Raw genomic sequence first — 20,669 nt, forward strand, 5'->3', positions numbered from 1 at the left:
TAGGGTCCCGAGGAGCGCTCCTGGGTTCCTGCCAAAGACATACTGGACCCTGACCTCATTCGACAGTTCAGGGCCCTCCACCGCGAGAAAGCTGGTAGGAACGGCAGGAGCAGTTCCTAGGGGCGATTCTGTCAGGATTTGGCCAGGCTTGTTCCGGTTTTGGCCACTAGATGCCCCCATTGTGCTTTTTGACCCTTTTGTTTTCCCTTGTTTCCAGTTATTATGTGCACCTGTGCCTCGTTTCCCTTGAATGTATTTAAACCCTTAGTTTTCTTTGCTCTGTGTTTTAATGTTAGCACCCAGCCCCAGCGATGCTGTGAACATTTGTTGCTCCAGTTGGACTCTCTTGTGGTAATCTGTTTTTGTTCTCATTTATTTATTGTTGATTATCTTTTGAGTCTTTTTTTCTGCTGTACCTACCACCTTGTGGATTTACCTTTTACCGTCTCAAGTACTGCTGTGTCTGCCTCATCTTCTGGGTTCTGCCGACTATTAGTGGCTCAGTTTGCTAAGGGACTGTTTCTCACAACGGAGACCCGAGTTTGTAACCGGGTCTTGACACTCCCAATAACATCCTGGCACTAATGTATGTATTTATATATTATTGCTACACTCCCAATAACATCTGCTAACCATGTATATGTGACCAATAAAATTGTGTTTTATTTGAAGTAAAATTGCAAAACAATTGCTTTAGGTTTGGGGCAAAGAGTGGGAACCACTCTCTGTATTTTCAAGAATAGTGGTGGCTGTAGCATGTCCTGGCTATACTTGTAATCGTTATTAAGAACTGGCATGTTTTTCACGTTAAAAAATAAACATAATGGAGCTAAGCAAGCAAAATCCTAGAGGAAGACCTGGTTCAGTCTGCTTTACACCAGACACTGGGAGATGAATTCACCTTACAGCAGGACAATACCCTAAAACACATGGCCGGATCTATACTGGAGTTGATTACCAAGAAGACAGTGGATGTTCTTGAGTGGCCGCGTTACAGTTTTGACTTCAATCTGCTTGAAAATCTCAAGCAAGACCTGAAATAAATGGTCGTCTAGCAATGATCAACAACCAATTTGACAGAGCTTGAAGATTTTTGAAAATAATAATAATTACAAAAATATGTTCTACAGATTTTTTACCTTGACGGCTCCTATATTCGAACCAGTAACCTTGCACAATCCAGGTGTGGAAAGCTCTTAGACTTACCCAGAAAGACTCACAGCTGTAATTGCTCGCTACGTGGAATGTCTTGGTTCGCCGGATCTTTCTCGGTGGACAGGGCCGGCATGGAAAGGGATTTGGGCCTTTTCGCGGCACGCTTGTAAGGCTCGGATTGTCCAAAATGGTTCCGACAAGTCTCATACTGTTGTCCTTATTTGTAGTTGTCCGGTATCTGGTGATTGTCATGTAGTCCTGAACAGAACTACAGAGTTTTTTTCCCCCATCCATTCGCTCCTGAAGATGCTTATTTGAAGATAGGTTCCCAGTGGGTTTATGAGAGTAGCGTAATACAAGTGTTTGAGCAGAGTAGTAGGACAGTAGTACTTTACTTGGGACTGCTAATGAGACGTTTGTCTGGAAGGTGAGTTTATTGTCTACTTTTGAGATTGAAAATTCAGACCACTTTAAAAGTGTAGCTGAAGCTTCACGCTTTTCTGGTCTGGTATGTTAATTTCATTACCCATCATTTATGCAGCTAGTTCGAAAGAAGCGGTTCCGTCAGGCTGACACTCTCTGACCTCACTTGGGGGCTTAACTTGTCACTTGCTAAGTTTATGTAAAACAATTATCTCTTATAGTTTCTCGTTACATTCCTCTCTTAAAACCTTTTTGGGACAGGGGGCAGCATTTTCACTTTTGGATAAATAGCGTGCCCAGAGTGAACTGCCTCCTACTCTGTCCCTGTCAGGACCCGGTTACGAACCCGGGTCTCCGGGGTGAGAAACAGTCAACTGAGCCACGAATAGTCGGCAGAACCCAGAAGATGAGGCAGACACAGCAGTACTTGAGACAGTGTATTTAATGAAGTAAAAAATGAAGTTCTTCAGGAAAACATGTAACTCCACAACCTCAAAAGGAATCCTACAAGAACAAAGGTAATCCTCCAAGACAAAAAAGGTAAATCCACAAGGTGGAAGGTAAAGCACAAAAAGCCTCAAAAGATACTAAAAAAAGAAATAAAAAAAAAAGAACAAAAAACAGAATTCCACAAGAGAGTCCACCGGGATCAACAAGAGTTCTCAGAGTACTAGGGCTGGGTGCTAACATGCAAAGAACAGAGGAAAACAAAGGGTTTAAATACAATCAGGGGAAACGAGGCACAGGTGCAAATAATAATGGGGATCAAGGGAAAACAAAAGGTCAAAAGGCACAATGGGGGCATCTAGTGACCAAAAACCGGAACAACCCTGGCCAAATCCTGACAGTCCCAGATGCTAATATATGCATATTATTATTAATTGAATATATGCATATTATTATTAATTCTATCAAATTAATATTGGATAGAAAACATTCCGAAGTTTCTAAAACTGTTTGAATGATGTCTAAGAGTATAACAGAACTCATATGGCAGCCGAAAACCTGAGAAAAGTCCAACCAGGAAGGGGGATATCTGAGGTTTGTAGTTTTTCAAAGCTTGGTCGACCGAATACACAGTGTCTATGGAGTCAAGTTGCACTTTCTACGGCTTGCACTAGATGTCAACCGTCTTTAGAAACTGGTTTGAGGATTCTACTATAAAGGAGGGGCTCATGAGACCTGTTTGAGTCAGTGGTCTGGCAGAGTGTCTTAGGCTCGTGACGCGCGCTCCCGACAGAGTTAGCTCTTGTTCCAGTGCTTGTGTTCAGACATAGGAATTCTTCGTTTGGAACATTATTGATGTTTTATGTTAAGAACATCCTAAAGATTGATTCCACACATTGTTTGACTTGTTTCTACGACTTGAAACCAAACTTTTCAAGTTTTTGTCTGGACAAAGTGATCGCGCCTCATGAAGATGGATTACTGGGCTGAACACGCTAACAACAAGTGGCTATTTGGACATAAATGATGGACTTTATGGAACAAATCAGTCATTTATTGTAGAACTGGAATTCCTGGGAGTGCCTTCTGATGAAGATCATCAAAGGTAAGTGAATATTTATAATGTTATTTCTAACTTCTGTTGACTCCAACATGGCGGTTATTTCTCTGGCTGGATTGGGCTCTGAGCGCCGTACTCAGATTATGCTTTTTCCGTAAAGTGTTTTTGAAATCTGACACAGCAGTTGCATTAAGGAGAAGTCTATCTTTAATTCTGTGAATAACACTTGTGTCTTTTATCAATGTTTATTATGAGTATTTCTGCAAAATCACCGGATGTTTTGGAATCAAAACATTACTGCACATAACGGGCAATGTAAACTGACATTTATGGATATAAATATGCACATTATCGAGCAAAACATACATGTATTGTGTAACATGATGTCCTATGAGTGTCATCTGATGAAGATCATCAAAGGTTAGTGATTCATTTTATCTATATTTCTGCTTTTTGTGACACCTATCTTTGGCTGGAAAAATGGCTGTGTTTTTTGACTTGGCTATGACCGAACATAATCATATGTTGTGCTTTCGCTGTAAAGCATTTTTGAAATCGGACACGATGGGTAGATTAACAAGATGTTTATTTTTCATTTGCTGTATTGTACTTGTTAATGTCCCAATACAATCTAGTGTGTTTCTCCTTGAAGTTGCGAGTAATGTTTTTTTAATACGATCAATGACTTGGACAACGTTAATTCTTGGTTTTGTCGGGTTTAGCTGTACAGTGCGTCTATACAATGTGTGTGATGTTAGGTGTTCTATTGACTTGAATATGATTTGTGTCTGGCTGGTTTGCGTTTTGGTAGCCGTTAATTAACATTATTTCAAAAAAATATTTTAGAATTTCGCGCACTGCCTTTTCAGCAGAATGTTGTCGAGGGGTTCCGCGAGCGGAACACCTGCGCTAGAATGGTTAACAAAAACACTTTCAGAATTGTTCATATTAAATGCACAACACATAGGATGGAAACTTCATACAGTTGAAGTCGGAAGTTTACATACACCAAACTCAGTTTTTCACAATTCCTGACATTTAATCTTAGTAAAAATTCCATGTCAGTTAGGATAACCACTTTATTTAAAGAATGTGAAATGTCAGAATAAAAGTAGAGAGAATTATTTCTTTCAGCTTGTATTTCTTTCATCACATTCAAAGTGGGTCAGACATTTACATACACTCAATTAGTATTTGGTAACATTGTCTTTAAATTGTTTAACTTGAGTCAAACGTTTTGTGTAGCCTTCCACAAGCTTCCCACAATAAGTTGGGTGAATTTTGGCCAATTCCTCCTGACAGAGCTGGTGTAACTGAGTCAGGTTTGTAGGCCTCCTTACTCGCACATGTTTTTCAGTTCTGCCCATAAATTGCCTATAGGATTCAGGTCAGGGCTTTGTGATGGCCACTCCAATACCTTGACTTTGTTGAACTTAAGCCATTTTGCCATAACTTTGGAAGTATACTTGGTGTCATTGTCCATTTGGAAGACCCATTTGCGACCAAGCTTTAACTTTCTCACTGATGTCTTGAGATATTTCTTCAATATATCCACATAATTGTTTTTCCTCATGATGCCATATATTTTGGGAAGTGCCCCAGTCCCTCCTGCAGTAAAGCACACCCACAACATGATGCTACCACCCCTGTGCTTCACAGTTGGGATGGTGTTCTTCGGCTTGCAAGCCTCCCCCTTTTCCTCCAAATATAACGATGGTCATTATGGCCAAACAGTTCTATTTTTGTTTCAGCAGAAAAGAGGACATTTCTCCTATGACCTTTTTCCACATGTGCAGTTGCATACCATAGTCTGGCTTTTTTATGGCGGTTTTGGGGCAGTGGCTTCTTCCCTGCTGAGCGGCCTTTCAGGTTAAAAATCAAATCAAATCAAATCAAATTGTATTTGTCACATACACATGGTTAGCAGATGTTAATGCGAGTGTAGCGAAATGCTTGTGCTTCTAGTTCCGACAATGCAGTGATAATCAACAAGTAATCTAACTAACAATTCCAAAACTACTGTCTTATACACAGTGTAAGGGGATAAGGAATATGTACATAAGGATATATGAATGAGTGATGGTACAGAGCAGCATACAGTAGATGGTATCGAGTACAGTATATACATATGAGATGAGTGTGTAGACAAAGTAAACAAAGTGGCATAGTTAAAGTGGCTAGTGATACATGTATTACATAAGGATGCAGTCGATGTAGAGTACAGTATATACATATGCATATGAGATGAATCATGTAGGGTAAGTAACATTATATAAGGTAGCATTGTTTAAAGTGGCTAGTGATATATTTACATCATTTCCCATCAATTCCCATTATTAAAATGGCTGGAGTTGGGTCAGTGTCAATGACAGTGTGTTGGCAGCAGCCACTCAATGTTAGTGGTGGCTGTTTAACAGTCTGATGGCCTTGAGATAGAAGCTGTTTTTCAGTCTCTCGGTCCCAGCTTTGATGCACCTGTACTGACCTCGCCTTCTGGATGATAGCGGGGTGAACAGGCAGTGGTTCGGGTGGTTGATGTCCTTGATGATCTTTATGGCCTTCCTGTAACAACGGGTGGTGTAGGTGTCCTGGAGGGCAGGTAGTTTGCCCCCGGTGATGCGTTGTGCAGTCCTCACTACCCTCTGGAGAGCCTTATGGTTGAGGGCGGAGCAGTTGCCGTACCAGGCGGTGATACAGCCCGCCAGGATGCTCTCGATTGTGCATCTGTAGAAGTTTGTGAGTGCTTTTGGTGACAAGCCGAATTTCTTCAGCCTCCTGATGTTGAATAGGCGCTGCTGCGCCTTCTTCACGACGCTGTCAGTGTGAGTGGACCAATTCAGTTTGTCTGTGATGTGTATGCCGAGGAACTTAAAACTAGCTACCCTCTCCACTACTGTTCCATCGATGTGGATAGGGGGGTGTTCCCTCTGCTGTTTCCTGAAGTCCACAATCATCTCCTTAGTTTTGTTGACGTTGAGTGTGAGGTTATTTTCCTGACACCACACTCCGAGGGGCCTCACCTCCTCCCTGTAGGCCGTCTCGTCGTTGTTGGTAATCAAGCCTACCACTGTTGTGTCGTCCGCAAACTTGATGATTGAGTTGGAGGCGTGCGTGGCCAGGTTATGTCGATATAGGACTTGTTTTACTGTAGATATAGATACTTTTGTAATGGTTTCCTTTGCTGTTGTTCTGGGATTGATTTGCACTTTTCACACTCATCTCTAGGGGACAGAACGCGGCATGATATACTTGCATACTATTTTTTGTACAGATGAACGTGGTACCTTCAGGCGTTTGGAGATTACTCTCAAGGATGAACCAGACTGGTGGAGGTCTACAGTTTTTTCTCTGAGGTCTTGGCTGATTTATTTTGATTTTCCCATGATGTCAAGCAAAGAGGCACTGAGTTTGAAGGAAGGCCTTTAAATACATCCACATGTACACCTCCAATTGACTCGTGTCAATTGGTTGTTAAATGATGTTAATTTGCATATCAGAAGCTTCTAAAGCCATTACATATTTTTCTGGCATTCTTTAAGCTGTTTAAAGGCACAGTACACTAAGTGTATGTAAACTTCGGACCAACTGGATTTGTGATAGAGTGAATTATAAGTGAAATAATCTGTCTTTAAACAATTGTTGGAAAAATTACTTGGGTCATGCACGAAGTTGATGTCCTAACCGACTTGCCAAAACTATAGATATTTTAACAAGACATTTGTGGAGTGGTAGAAAAACAAGTTTTAATGACTCCAACCTAAGTGTATGTAAACTTCCGACTTCAACTGTACATGTAGTGGGTATAAAAAGTTTTGAGAATGACACAAATATACATTTTCATAAAGTCTGCTGCCTCAGTTTGTATGATGGGAATTTGCATATACTCTAGAATGTTATGAAGAGTGATCAGATGAATTGCATGCCAACAGTAAAGCATCCCGAGACGATTCATGTGTGGGGTTGCTTCTCAGCCAAGGGAGTGGGCTCACTCAACACAGACATGAATAAAGAATGGTACCAACACATCCTCCGTGAACTTCTCCCAACCATCCAGGAACAGTTTGGTGACGAACAATGCCTTTTCCAGCATGATGGAGCACCTTGCCATAAGGCAAAAGTTATAACTAAGTGGCTCAGGGAAGAAAACATCGATATTTTGGGTCCATGGCCAGGATACTCCTCAGACCTTAATCCCATTGAGAACTTGTGGTCAATCATTAAGAGACGGGTGGACAAACAAATACCCACAAATTCTGACAAACTCCAAGCACTGATTAAGCAAGAATGGGCTGCCATCAGTCAGGATGTGGCCCAGAAGTTAATTGACAGCATGCCAGGGCAGATTGCAGAAGTCTTGAAAAAAGAAGGGTCAACACTGCAAATATTGACTCTTTGCATCAACTTCATGTAATTGTCAATACATGCCTTTGACACTTATGAAATGCTTGTAATTATACTTCAGTATTTTTGACAAAAATATCTAAAGACACTGAAGCAGCAAACTTTGATATTGAATATTTGTGTCATTCTCAAAACTTTTGGCCACGACTGTACTTTCCAAGTTGCAGTATTTATTTCTTAAATTTTTTGTGACATCACACAATAACAAACAAAATGACATTAGTGTTCTATAGATCACCTATTGTATTTACTTTGCCACCATGGCCTTTTTTGCCTTTACCTCCTTTATCTCAGCTCACATTGCATATAGACCTATTTTTCTAATGTATTATTGACTGTATTGTATTTGTTTTACTCCATGTGTAACTGTGTTGTTGTATGTGTCGAACTGGTTTGCTTTATCTTGGCCAGGTCGCAATTGTAAATGAGAACTTGTTCTCAACTTGCCTATCTGGTTAAATAAAGGTGAATTCTTTTTTTTTTAAATATAGCAAAACACAGTTTAGCTTGTTGTTAATCCACCTAGCATGTCAGATTACAAAAAAAGCTTTACAGCAAAAACTATCCAAGCATTTATGTTTGGACATCTCTCAGCAGACAAAACAGCTAGCAGCAAAGTAGATTGGTCACAAAAGTCAGAAAAGCAATCAAATAAATCGCTTACCTTTGATGATCTTCGGATATTTGCACACACGAGACTCCCAGTTACACAATAAATGTTCCTTTTGTTCCATAAAGATTATTTTTATATCCAAAATACCTCCATTTGGTTGGTGCGTTCTGTTGAGAAATCCACAGGCTCGAGCGGTCACGACGGGGCAGACAAAAATTCCAAATAGTATCCGTAAAGTTGTAGAAACAGGTCAAACGTTTTTTATAATCAATCCTCAGGTTGTTTTTACAATAAATAATCAATAATATTTAAACCGGACCATAGCTTTTTCAATAGGAGAGAGAGAGAAAATGTCTGCCCCAAGCTGTTGCACATGCAAAACTCTGCTGGCACACAGCCATCCACTGATGCGATGTGATCATTCATGCTCATTTTTCAGAATAAAAGCCTGAAACTATGTCTAAAGACTGTTCACACCATGTGGAAGCCATGAGGAAAGGAATCTGGTTGATATCCCTTTAAATGGAGGGAAGGCATGCAATGGAACAGGGAGATTCGTTTCTCTTAGGCACTTCCTTGTTGAATTTTCCTCAGGTTTTCACCTGCAATATCAATTATGTTATACACATAGACAATATTTTGACAGTTTTGGAAACTTTATAGTGTTTTCTATCCTAATCTGACAATTATATGCATATTCTAGATTCTGGGCCTGAGAAATATGCAGTTTGATTTGGGTACGTTCTTCATCAAAACATCAAAATACTGCCCCCTACACTGAACAGGTTAATCCCACCTAGTTCTTTCCTCCCCCTGTGAGTGAGAGGGGGTCTGAGTGAAGTTATTCATTGCAAAGCTGATCTGACCTATATTCGGATTCTCGTGGATTGTCATGAGACAGTACTGGTACCCCATGTGTTTATGCCAAGCTACCATTGATCATTGTGTATTTATTCCTTGTGTTACCAAATCAAATCAAATCAAAATCAAATTGATTTATATAGCCCTTCGTACATCAGCTGATATCTCAAAGTGCTGTACAGAAACCCAGCCTAAAACTCCAAACAGCAAGCAATGCAGGTGTAGAAGCACGGTGGCTAGGAAAACTCCCTAGAAAGGCCAAAACCTAGGAAGAAACCTAGAGAGGAACCAGGCTATGTGGGGTGGCCAGTCCTCTTCTGGCTGTGCCGGGTGGAGATTATAACAGAACATGGCCAAGATGTTCAAATGTTCATAAATGACCAGCATGGTCGAATAATAATAAGGCAGAACAGTTGAAACTGGAGCAGCAGCACAGTCAGGTGGACTGGGGACAGCAAGGAGTCATCATGTCAGGTAGTCCTGGGGCACGGTCCTAGGGCTCAGGTCCTCCGAGAGAGAGAAAAAAAGAGAGAATTAGAGAAAGCATATGTGGGGTGGCCAGTCCTCTTCTGGCTGTGCCGGGTGGAGATTATAACAGAACATGGCCAAGATGTTCAAATGTTCATAAATGACCAGCATGGTCGAATAATAGTAAGGCAGAACAGTTGAAACTGGAGCAGCAGCATGTCCAGGTGGACTGGGGACAGCAAGGAGTCATCATGTCAGGTAGTCCTGGGACATGGTCCTAGGGCTCAGGTCAGTTGAAACTGGAGCAGCAGCATGGCCAGGTGGACTGGGGACAGCAAGGAGTCATCATGTCAGGTAGTCCTGGGGCATGGTCCTAGGGCTCAGGTCCGCCGAGAGAGAGAAAGAAATAGAGAAGGAGAGAACGCACACTTAGATTCACAAAGGACACCGAATAGGACAGGAGAGGTACTCCAGATATAACAAACTGACCCTAGCCCCCCGACACATAAACTACTGCAGTATAAATACTGGAGGCTGAGACAGGAGGGGTCAGGAGACACTGTGGCCCCATCCGAGGACACCCCCACAGGGCCAAACTGGAAGGATATAACCCCACCCACTTTGCCAAAGCACAGCCCCCACACCACTAGAGGGATATCTTCAACCACCAACTTACCATCCTGAGACAAGGCTGAGTATAGCCCACAAAGATCTCCGCCACGGCACAACCCAAGGGGGGCGCCAACCCAGACAGGATGACCACAACAGTGAATCAACCCACTCAGGTGACGCACCCCCTCCAGGGACGGCATGAGAGAGCCCCAGTAAGCCAGTGACTCAGCCCCTGTAATAGGGTTAGAGGCAGAGAATCCTAGTGGAAAGAGGGGAACCGGCCAGGCAGAGACAGCAAGGGCAGTTCGTTTGCTCCAGAGCCTTTCCGTTCACCTTCCCACTCCTGGGCCAGACTACACTCAATCATATGACCCACTGAAGAGATGAGTCTTCAGTAAAGGCTTAAAGGTTGAGACCGAGTTTGCGTCTCTGACATGGGTAGGCAGACCGTTCCATAAAAATGGAGCTCTATAGGAGAAAGCCCTGCCTCCAGCTGTTTGCTTAGAAATTCTAGGGACAATTAGGAGGCCTGCGTCTTGTGACCGTAGCGTACGTGTAGGTATGTACGGCAGGACCAAATCAGAGAGATAGGTAGGAGCAAGCCCATGTAATGCTTTGTAGGTTAGCAGTAAAACCTTGAAATCAGCCCTTGCTTTGACAGGAAGCCAGTGTAGAGAGGCTAGCACTGGAATAATATGATCAAATCTTTTGGTTCTAGTCAGGATTCTAGCAGCCGTATTTAGCACTAACTGAAGTTTATTTAGTGCTTTATCCGGGTAGCTGGAAAGTAGAGCATTGCAATAGTCTAACCTAGAAGTAACAAAAGCATGGATTCATTTTTCTGCATAATCTTTGGACAGAAAGTTTCTGATTTTTGCAATGTTACGTAGATGGAAAAAAGCTGTCCTTGAAATGGTCTTGATATGTTCTTCAAAAGAGAGATCAAGGTCCAGAGTAACGCCGAGGTCCTTCACAGTTTTATTTGAGACGACTGTACAACCATTAAGATTAATTGTCAGATTCAACAGAAGATCTCTTTGTTTCTTGGGACCTAGAACAAGCATCTCTGTTTTGTCCGAGTTTAATGGTAGAAAGTTTGCAGCCATCCACTTCCTTATGTCTGAAACACATGCTTCTAGCGAGGGCAATTTTGGGGCTTCACCATGTTTCATTGAAATGTACAGCTGTGTGTCATCCACATAGCAGTGAAAGTTAACATTATGTTTTCGAATAACATCCCCAAGAGGTAAAATATATAGTGAAAACAATAGTGGTCCTAAAACGGAACCTTGAGGAACATTTTGTCAGAGGACAAACCATTCACAGAGACAAACTGATATCTTTCTGACAGATAAGATCTAAACCAGGCCAGAACATGTCCGTGTAGACCAATTTGGGTTTCCAATCTCACCAAAAGAATGTGGTGATCGATGGTATCAAAAGCAGCACTAAGGTCTAGGAGTACGAGGACAGATGCAGAGCCTCGGTCCGATGCCATTAAAATGTCATTTTACCACCTTCACAAGTGCCGTCTCAGTGTTATGATGGGGTCTAAAACCAGACTGAAGCATTTCGTATACATTGTTTCTCTTCAGGAAGGCAGTGAGTTGCTGCGCAACAGCCTTCTCTAAAATTTTTGAGAGGAATGGAAGATTCGATATAGGCCAATAGTATTTTATATTTTCTGGGTCAAGGTTTGGCTTTTTCAAGAGAGGCTTTATTACTGCCACTTTTAGTGAGTTTGGTACACATCCGGTGGATAGAGAGTTACCATTTTTTTTAAATGTTATTGTTATATACACAGTACCAGTCAAAAGTTTGGATACACCTACTCATTCAAGGGTTAATCTTTATTTTTTACTATTTTATACATTGTAGAGTGAAGTGTAGGAATCATGTAGTAATCAACGAAATGTTAAAAAAATCTAAATATATTTTAGATTATAGATTCTTCAAAGTAGACACATTTGCGTCGATGAAAGCTTTGGACACTCTTAGCATTCTCTCAACCAGCTTCACCTGGAATGCTTTTCCTTCACTCAGCAGTCCAACTCATCCCAAACCTTCTCAATTGGGTTGAGGTCAGGTGATTGTGGATGCCAGGTCATCTGATACAGCACTCCATCACTTTCCTTCTTTGTCAAATAGCCCTTACACAGCCTGGAGGTATGTCGGGCCATTTTCCTGTGAAAAACAAATGATAGTCCCACTAAACGCGAACCAGATGGAATGGCGTATCGCCACAGAATTCTGTGGTAGCCATGCTGGCTAAGTGTGCCTTAAATTCTAAATAACTCACTGACAGTGTGACCAGCAAAGCACCCCCACACAATCACACCTCCTACTCCATGCTTCACGGTGTGAACCATACATGCAAAGATCATCCGTTCACCTACTCTGCGTCTCACACAGACACAGCGGTTGGAACCAAAAAGCTCAAATTTGGACTCATCAGCAATTCAATCATGAACGCCTGATTCACGGAGTCTCCTCTGAACAGTTGATGTTGAGATGTGTCTGTTACTTGAACTCTGTGAAGCATTTATTTGGGCTTCAATTTCTGAGGCTGGTTACTCTAATGAACTAATCCTCTGCAGTAGAGGTAACTCTGGGTCTTCCTTTCCTGTGGCGGTCCTCGAGAGAGACAGTTTCATCATAGCGCTTGATGGTTTTTGCGACTGCACTTGAACAAACTTTCAAAATTCTTTACATTTTCCGGAATGACTGACCTTCATGTCTTAGTGTAATGATGGACTGTCATTTCTCTTTGCTTATTTGAGCTGTCTTGTCATATTATGGACTTGGTCTTTTACCAAATAGGGCTATATTCTGTATACCACCCCTATCTGGTCACAACAAAACTGATTCCACAAATGAACTTTTAACCAGGCACACCTGTTATTTTACTGCATTTCAACAGAGGTTCAATTCTCAATGGCTGACGTGCGCATTCATACTATCTTCTGAATTGAAATAATGAGAAATAAAGTTGATTTGGTTGGTTTCTTGTGTAGCAGGTAATGCAACTCACAATGCGACTCATGAAATGTAGCTGAAGGTGGGGGACATCACCACCAAATAAATCAGTGTCACAACAGTGCCCTTTACATATACAGTGCTTTCGGGAAGTATTCAGACCCCTTGACTTTTTCCACATTTTTTTACATTACAGCCTTATTATAAAATTGATTAAAACATTTTTTATCCCCCTCATCAATCTACACACAACACCCTATAATGACAAAGCAAAAATATAAAAATATTTGTTGCTTAATTTAAAAAAATAAACACTGAAATCTCACATTTAGATAGGTATTTTAGAACCTTTACTCAGTACTTTGTTGAAGCACCTGTTGTGGAAATTCTTACACATGTTGTGGAAATTACCACCAGGGACACTCAAAGTTCATCTTAAACTAATCATCCTTTATTATCAGCGCACTGGAGAGGTTCCAACCAACTCAATGCACCATACTACACATGTCAATCAGGAGCTCTGCTGGGGCAGACCCAGCAGTTGTCCTATATATGGCTATCACCCACAAGTTATATTTGCATGATTTAGCATGTTTAATTCATGTGACCAACCAATACTGGTACATAACTTTTGACAGACAAATTCCTCATGAGGCTTCTTTTTACTAAGCTAAGACCTTGAAACGGACATATCTTTCATTCTCAAAACAAAGGTGTGAGCGTACTGCCAAATTACAGCTACTGAATAGATGAATAGAACACAGAAATTAGTTAATAGAAAAGCACAAACTTTAAATATTTCCAGCACATTCCCTGATACCTCATCAATACATTTTAATGTACACATTTAGGTTTTAGCTTCTTTATCAAAATATATCATTATAATAAATAATAATAAAGATTATACTTCTATTAACAGGTGTGAAATCAATACATAAAACCAGACACTTCATAAAGAGCCTCTCTGTTTTGCAGTGCCAATTTACGCAATTATTTTAGCATTGCCAATTTTCTCTATGTCTCCAGAGATCTCCCAAATTTGGTCTAGGGCACATGCATATTGACTTTCACAGGAAAAAGAGAGAACAGTTGTTATAACAGTTTCACACCAACCGTGATACAATCTAGTGTCTCTCCTCACAATTTAGGGGCATAGCTCTGTCTAGAAGCTTTGCTTATACAAATCATATTTATAATTATTGATCAATTATCCAACCCAAATTTAGAATGACAGTCCTTAGTGCTTCACATTGGTTATATCACTTTAATTTAAGACCCTCAATTTAACACACACCGATACTGGCAGAATGCATATTTATATTGACATAGTGTATATTCATATTTTATTTCCATCATTAATGAACTATTCTCATCACTTGTGGTAATAACAGATTGGGGTCTCAATGCATTCTTAACCTAAATTACTATACATTTCTCATTGTGCAGACTTCCAAAATCAACCTGATACCCCAAATAAACAATTTTGGATGAGCCTAAATCAATTATGGGCACAGTTAACTCAGGTCTCACGGTAGAAGTGGTGAAGTACATTTACATTTACATTTAAGTCATTTAGCAGACGCTCTTATCCAGAGCGACTTACAAATTGGTGCATACACCTTATGACAACCAGTGGAACAGCCACTTGCATCTAAATCTTGTTGGGGGGGGGGGTGAGAAGGATTACTTACCCTTACTTACCCTATCCTAGGTATTCCTTGAAGAGGTGGGGTTTCAGGTGTCTCCGGAAGGTGGTGATTGACTCCGCTGTCCTGGCGTCGTGAGGGAGTTTGTTCCACCATTGGGGGGCCAGAGCAGCGAACAGTTTTGACTGGGCTGAGCGGGAACTGTACTTCCTCAGTGGTAGGGAGGCGAGCAGGCCAGAGGTGGATGAACGCAGTGCCCTTGTTTGGGTGTAGGGCCTGATCAGAGCCTGGAGGTACTGAGGTGCCGTTCCCCTCACAGCTCCGTGGCGAGCACCATGGTCTTGTAGCGGATGCGAGCTTCAACTGGAAGCCAGTGGAGAGAGCGGAGGAGCGGGGTGACGTGAGAGAACTTGGGAAGGTTGAACACCAGACAGGCTGCGGCGTTCTGGATGAGTTGTAGGGGTTTAATGGCACAGGCAGGGAGCCCAGCCAACAGCGAGTTGCAGTAATCAAGACGGGAGATGACAAGTGCCTGGATTAGGACCTGCGCCGCTTCCTGTGTGAGGCAGGGTCGTACTCTGCGGATGTTGTAGAGCATGAACCTACAGGAACGGGACACCGCCTTGATGTTAGTTGAGAACGTCAGGGTGTTGTCCAGGATCACGCCAAGGTTCTTAGCGCTCTGGGAGGAGGACACAATGGAGTTGTCAACCGTGATGGCGAGATCATGGAACGGGCAGTCCTTCCCGGGAGGAAGAGGAGCTCCGTCTTGCTGAGGTTCAGCTTGAGGTGGTGATCCGTCATCCACACTGATATGTCTGCCAGACATGCAGAGATGCGATTCGCCACCTGGTCATCAGAAGGGGGAAAGGAGAAGATTAATTGTGTGTCGTCTGCATAGCAATGATAGGAGAGACCATGTGAGGTTATGACAGAGCCAAGTGACTTGGTGTATAGCGAGAATAAGAGGGGGCCTAGAACAGAGCCCTGGGGGACACCAGTGGTGAGAGCGCGTGGTGAGGAGACAGATTCTCGCCACGCCACCTGGTAGGAGCGACCTGTCAGGTAGGACGCAATCCAAGCGTGGGCCGCGCCGGAGATGCCCAACTCGGAGAGGGTGGAGAGGAGGATCTGATGGTTCACAGTATCGAAGGCAGCCGATAGGTCTAGAAGGATGAGAGCAGAGGAGAGAGAGTTAGCTTTAGCAGTGCGGAGCGCCTCCGTGATACAGAGAAGAGCAGTCTCAGTTGAATGACTAGTCTTGAAACCTGACTGATTTGGATCAAGAAGGTCATTCTGAGAGAGATAGCGGTAGAGCTGGCCAAGGACGGCACGCTCAAGAGTTTTGGAGAGAAAGAGAGAAGGGATACTGGTCTGTAGTTGTTGACATCGGAGGGATCGAGTGTAGGTTTTTCAGAAGGGGTGCAACTCTCGCTCTCTTGAAGACGGGAGGGGCGTAGCCAGCGGTCAGGGATGAGTTGATGAGCGAGGTAAGGTAAGGGAGAAGGTCTCCGGAAATGGTCTGGAGAAGAGAGGAGGGGATAGGGTCAAGCGGGCAGGTTGTTGGGCGGCCGGCCGTCACAAGACGCGAGATTTCATCTGGAGAGAGAGGGGAGAAAGAGGTCAGAGCATAGGGTAGGGCAGTGTGAGCAGAACCAGCGGTGTCGTTTGACTTAGCAAACGAGGATCGGATGTCATCGACCTTCTTTTCAAAATGGTTGACGAAGTCATCTGCAGAGAGGGAGGAGGGAGGGGGGGGGAGGATTCAGGAGGGAGGAGAAGGTGGCAAAGAGCTTCCTAAGTACCATCCTGAACGCCATTTTCACAATTATTTCAGCCAGTTAGAGGGGGTGAGGTTTGTTTGTTCTCGGCTGAATTTTCTTCCATGCATCTATATACCATCTGTGGAAACCTTCGCCATAATCTCGAGAGAGGACAGAACAGGATAACAGTTTAGTTTAGGGCATTTCTGATTCAGGAAATCCAGACATTATTTACTGTATGACAAATTATTACTACTACCTGATTCAGGAAATCCAGACAAAATATGTGCTGTGTAACTATTTATTACTAATACCAATATTCTTAATACAGATTTCTGAGGAAAAAAAATGTCAAAGAGAATAACACACAGTTGAAAACATTTTGGCTTATACTCCCCTATCATCTTGGCGATCTCACCGCAGAGATACCACTTTAGAGAGTTAGAGGGCTAATCCTTAGGGAGAAGTCCCGACCATCCAGCAGATCCAATCTGGTGAGATTTGTTATTGAAGCAAGACAAAAACAAAGAAAACAAAACAACTACAGCAATACAAATATATCACTCGAGGTGGGGAAAACTTCAATCCATTTGGAGCAACTGTTAGCCATTACCAACATCTTTTCCCTTTCCCTGGCAGACATGTGAAGAAAATTAATTAGCATATTTACCAAAGGCCCAGAGGACTGGTAATTCCCCCTTTGGACACACGTTGAATCAAAAATAACAAATTATCATAATAAATCAAATTAGAATTAAAACTCTTGATAACTCCAAAAGGAAATAATTGTATTCCACAAGGTAATGGTAAAATAGACTAGAGACATGTGTCCATCATTCAGGTGCAGCACTCTGTCTCTGTCCTTCTTGTAGTCCGAATCACACATAGGACTATTGATAAATTATAAACTTCTTCTAATTATTAGTGTTTACATAGCCCGTTTAACCTCATAGTCCGCCCCATCCCGCATGCGGTCGCGTTACTACAGCCTCAAGCTCATTACCATAACGCAACGCAAATTAAATGAAATAAATATGCCTGCTCTCAAGCTTATCCTTTTCTTAACAATCCTGTCGTCTCAGATTTTCAAAATATGTTTTAGAACCAGAGAAAATCAATAATTTGTGTAAGAGTGGTGATAGCTAGCTTAGCATTTAGCGTTAGCATTTAGCACGCAACATTCACAAAAACCAGCAAAGGGATCAAATAAAATAATTTACCTTTGAAGAACTTCAGATGTTTCAATGAGGAGACTCTCAGTTACATAGCAGATGTCCAGTTTTTCCTGAAAGATTATTGTGTAGGACACAACGTTCCATTTTGTTACTATGCATTTGGCTACCGAAACTAACCGAAAATTCAGTCACCTACACGTCGAACTTTTTTCCGAATTAACTCCATAATATCGACTGAAACATGGAAAACGTTGTTTGAATCAATCCTCAAGGTGTTTTGTCATATCTCTTCATTGAAATGCCGTCCCTGGAAGCCTGCATTCTTCTCTGATTCGGATGGAAAAATACTGGTAGCTGACTTTTGCGCACCAATTTCCACGCAGACACCGTGCGGGACACTTGGCAATTGTAGTCTCTTATGGTCAATCTTCCAATGATATGCCTACAAATACGTCACAATGCTGCAGACAGCTTGGGGAAACGATAGAAAGTGTCCGTTCATTCCTGTCGCATTCACAGCCATATAAGGCGATCATGGAAAACGTAGCTTCAGAAATCCTGTTCATTTCCTGGGCGCTCAAACATCTTGGTTTTGCCTGAAGCTTTTGTTCAACGGCACTCACAGTGAAAATCTTTGCAGTTCTGGAAACGTCAGAGTGTCTTCTTTCCAAAACTATCAATTCCAAGCATAGTCGAGCATCTTTTCGTGACAAAATATTGCGCTTAAAACGGGCACGTCTTTTTATCCAAAAATGAAATAATGCCCCTAGTGGACTAACAGGTTAAATATCCCCCAATGTCTCGTCTTTCTCGTGAGGGTGATCAGGTATCACCAGAGAGTCAGAATAGAGGTCAGAGGTCATTCAACCCCATTAAGTGAGTGAATATAAACTTTTATTTTAAGTAATTTGTATACAGCATCCTTTCTGACCAGTGAAAAATTCACAAAAACAAAAAAAGTAAAAGACCCCACCCAATAAATCAAACAGAGTGTTAATCATTAAGTAACAGATGGGTTGTGTGTGGGTGCTCGCGTGTGTGTGGTAAGATTGTAGGGTAAAAACAAACCAAATGGCCAGACTTTACTTAATTTGGGTTCTCCCTTGACAGCTAGATCAGGGTGTTACGGTTTTCATGTGGTGAAGGAGAGTCGGACCAAACTGCAGCGTGTATATTGCGATCCATGTTTAATCACACAACGTAACACGAATCCAAAACACAAACTCTACAAAACAATAAACGTAGTGAAAACCGAAACAGCCTTAACTGGTGCAAACTAACACAGACTAAGGACATCAAGACACTCAGGACAATCACCCACAATACAACCAAAGAATATGGCTGCCTAAATATGGTTCCCAATCAGAGACAACGATAAGCACCTGCCTCTTATTGAGAACCACTCCAGACAGCCATAGACTTTGCTAGATAACCCCACTAGCTACAATCCCAATATATACACACCAAAACCCTAAGACAAAACACACCACAATACAAAAACTCCATGCCACACCCTGGCCTGACCCAATACATGAAGAAAAACACAAAATACTTAGACCAGGGCGTGACACAGGGTACATTTAACTGCTCTCCGAAGGCACTTGCCTTAGGAAGCCTTACAAAGGGAGAGATGCAGAATGATTGATCAACATGAAAAAATTTGAAAGAATTTGGTAGCAGACATTCCATCAGTCGTATACAGAATTATACTTCAGACACATGAGATGATAATGTCTCGTCAAGCTAAATAGGCACCTTCTAAAGTAAACATTGTCAGTTTAACCTGTTGTATTGAAATACAATTTTGTACAAATTGTCCTTGGGACATGACCTAGTCAAAATATAAAACCGGTTGATGCTGGTTTATCAGCTCAATAGTCTGTATTAAAAATATTTACTTAGATCTACTTACATTTCATACTCACTCATTATCAGAATTTTTTTTAAATATCCAGAATTTCTGCGTTTGTGAAGTGTCTCCTTTTTGAACGACATTGCTAATGCTACAGCTTAGCTTACTACCTACATACATAAACAACACTGAATGGCTCAGAGTGGGAGTAAGAGGTTATGTGATTGACTGCCGGCACACGCCATTTGTTTGAATAAATAACTATCAGAAAATGTTTTGTGTGGTAATTATTGATATTTTTACTGTTTTATTCACGGTGATAAATCATGCATTCCGATTATTGCATAGATTGTAATGGGGCACATATAATGTGTGTAAAATACTTTTTGGAAGGTTGTACTGATTAAAATGAGCTAAGCTAATTCCAGCTGTGTGTGGAGCCATGTTTGTTGACATACAATGCATTCTGGGTTTCACGTAATCGTCTGTCTGACCAAAGATGCTATAACAAAATGAGGTGAGTAAGGGTTCACTCCTATTTTGAGAACGTCAGGAAGTGAATGGTGGGATGTGAACGATGGTAGACAACACACCTCTTCAAAATGCATACTATAAACAGACCAAACTCATCTGGTCTTATTATCTTTAATTTCTGTGAGGAAAAAAAACATGGCGGCACGCTGAAAATAATCGTCAGATTAACTTTCAATTTCTAGAAAGTGTTTAACTCAATTATTTTTTATCAATGGTGAGCTCACCCGTGATGTGACTAATTATAAACAGTAATTGCTATTAGCTAATTCATATTGTAGTTTGTCAGCTGAGAGTTATACAAATATGACCCCTTGTGTTGTCAATCTTTCCTCAGTTAGCGCAAGGACAAATGTAGCCTACATTTTTCCGGTTTGGATGATTGTGTTTTGCTATAGATTCTTCTGTGAATATCTGAACATTGCATCCAAAAATAAACTGCTTACATTCTGGACATAACTTTGTAAGGACTGTCTTTGTGTAAATAGTTTCTGAAAAAAAGTGTGGCCAGCTCAACTGCTGATTGTTGCATCATTCGAAACTGTCCCTAAATAAGCATTCTAAACAAGCGTTATAATCACAAGGGTGTGATTGTACGCTTCAGGGACCACTGTAGAATGATCACACCGGTGTGATGGTACAAGGTTAAATGTTTATTATTTTAAGATTCATATGTATTGCTTTAG

At 41.6% G+C, this 20,669-nt stretch overlaps 1 pseudogene; it reads right to left on the reverse strand.

Annotated features, from left to right (window-relative positions):
• Nucleotides 1-10,423: 10,423 nt before the first annotated feature.
• LOC127906254 (uncharacterized) lies at nt 10,424-11,296 on the reverse strand (annotated as a pseudogene).
• Between the last annotated feature and the right edge of the window lie 9,373 nt (nt 11,297-20,669).

Source organism: Oncorhynchus keta, chromosome 11 (assembly GCF_023373465.1).
Source record: "Oncorhynchus keta strain PuntledgeMale-10-30-2019 chromosome 11, Oket_V2, whole genome shotgun sequence".
Taxonomy (NCBI): Eukaryota; Metazoa; Chordata; class Actinopteri; order Salmoniformes; family Salmonidae; genus Oncorhynchus; species Oncorhynchus keta.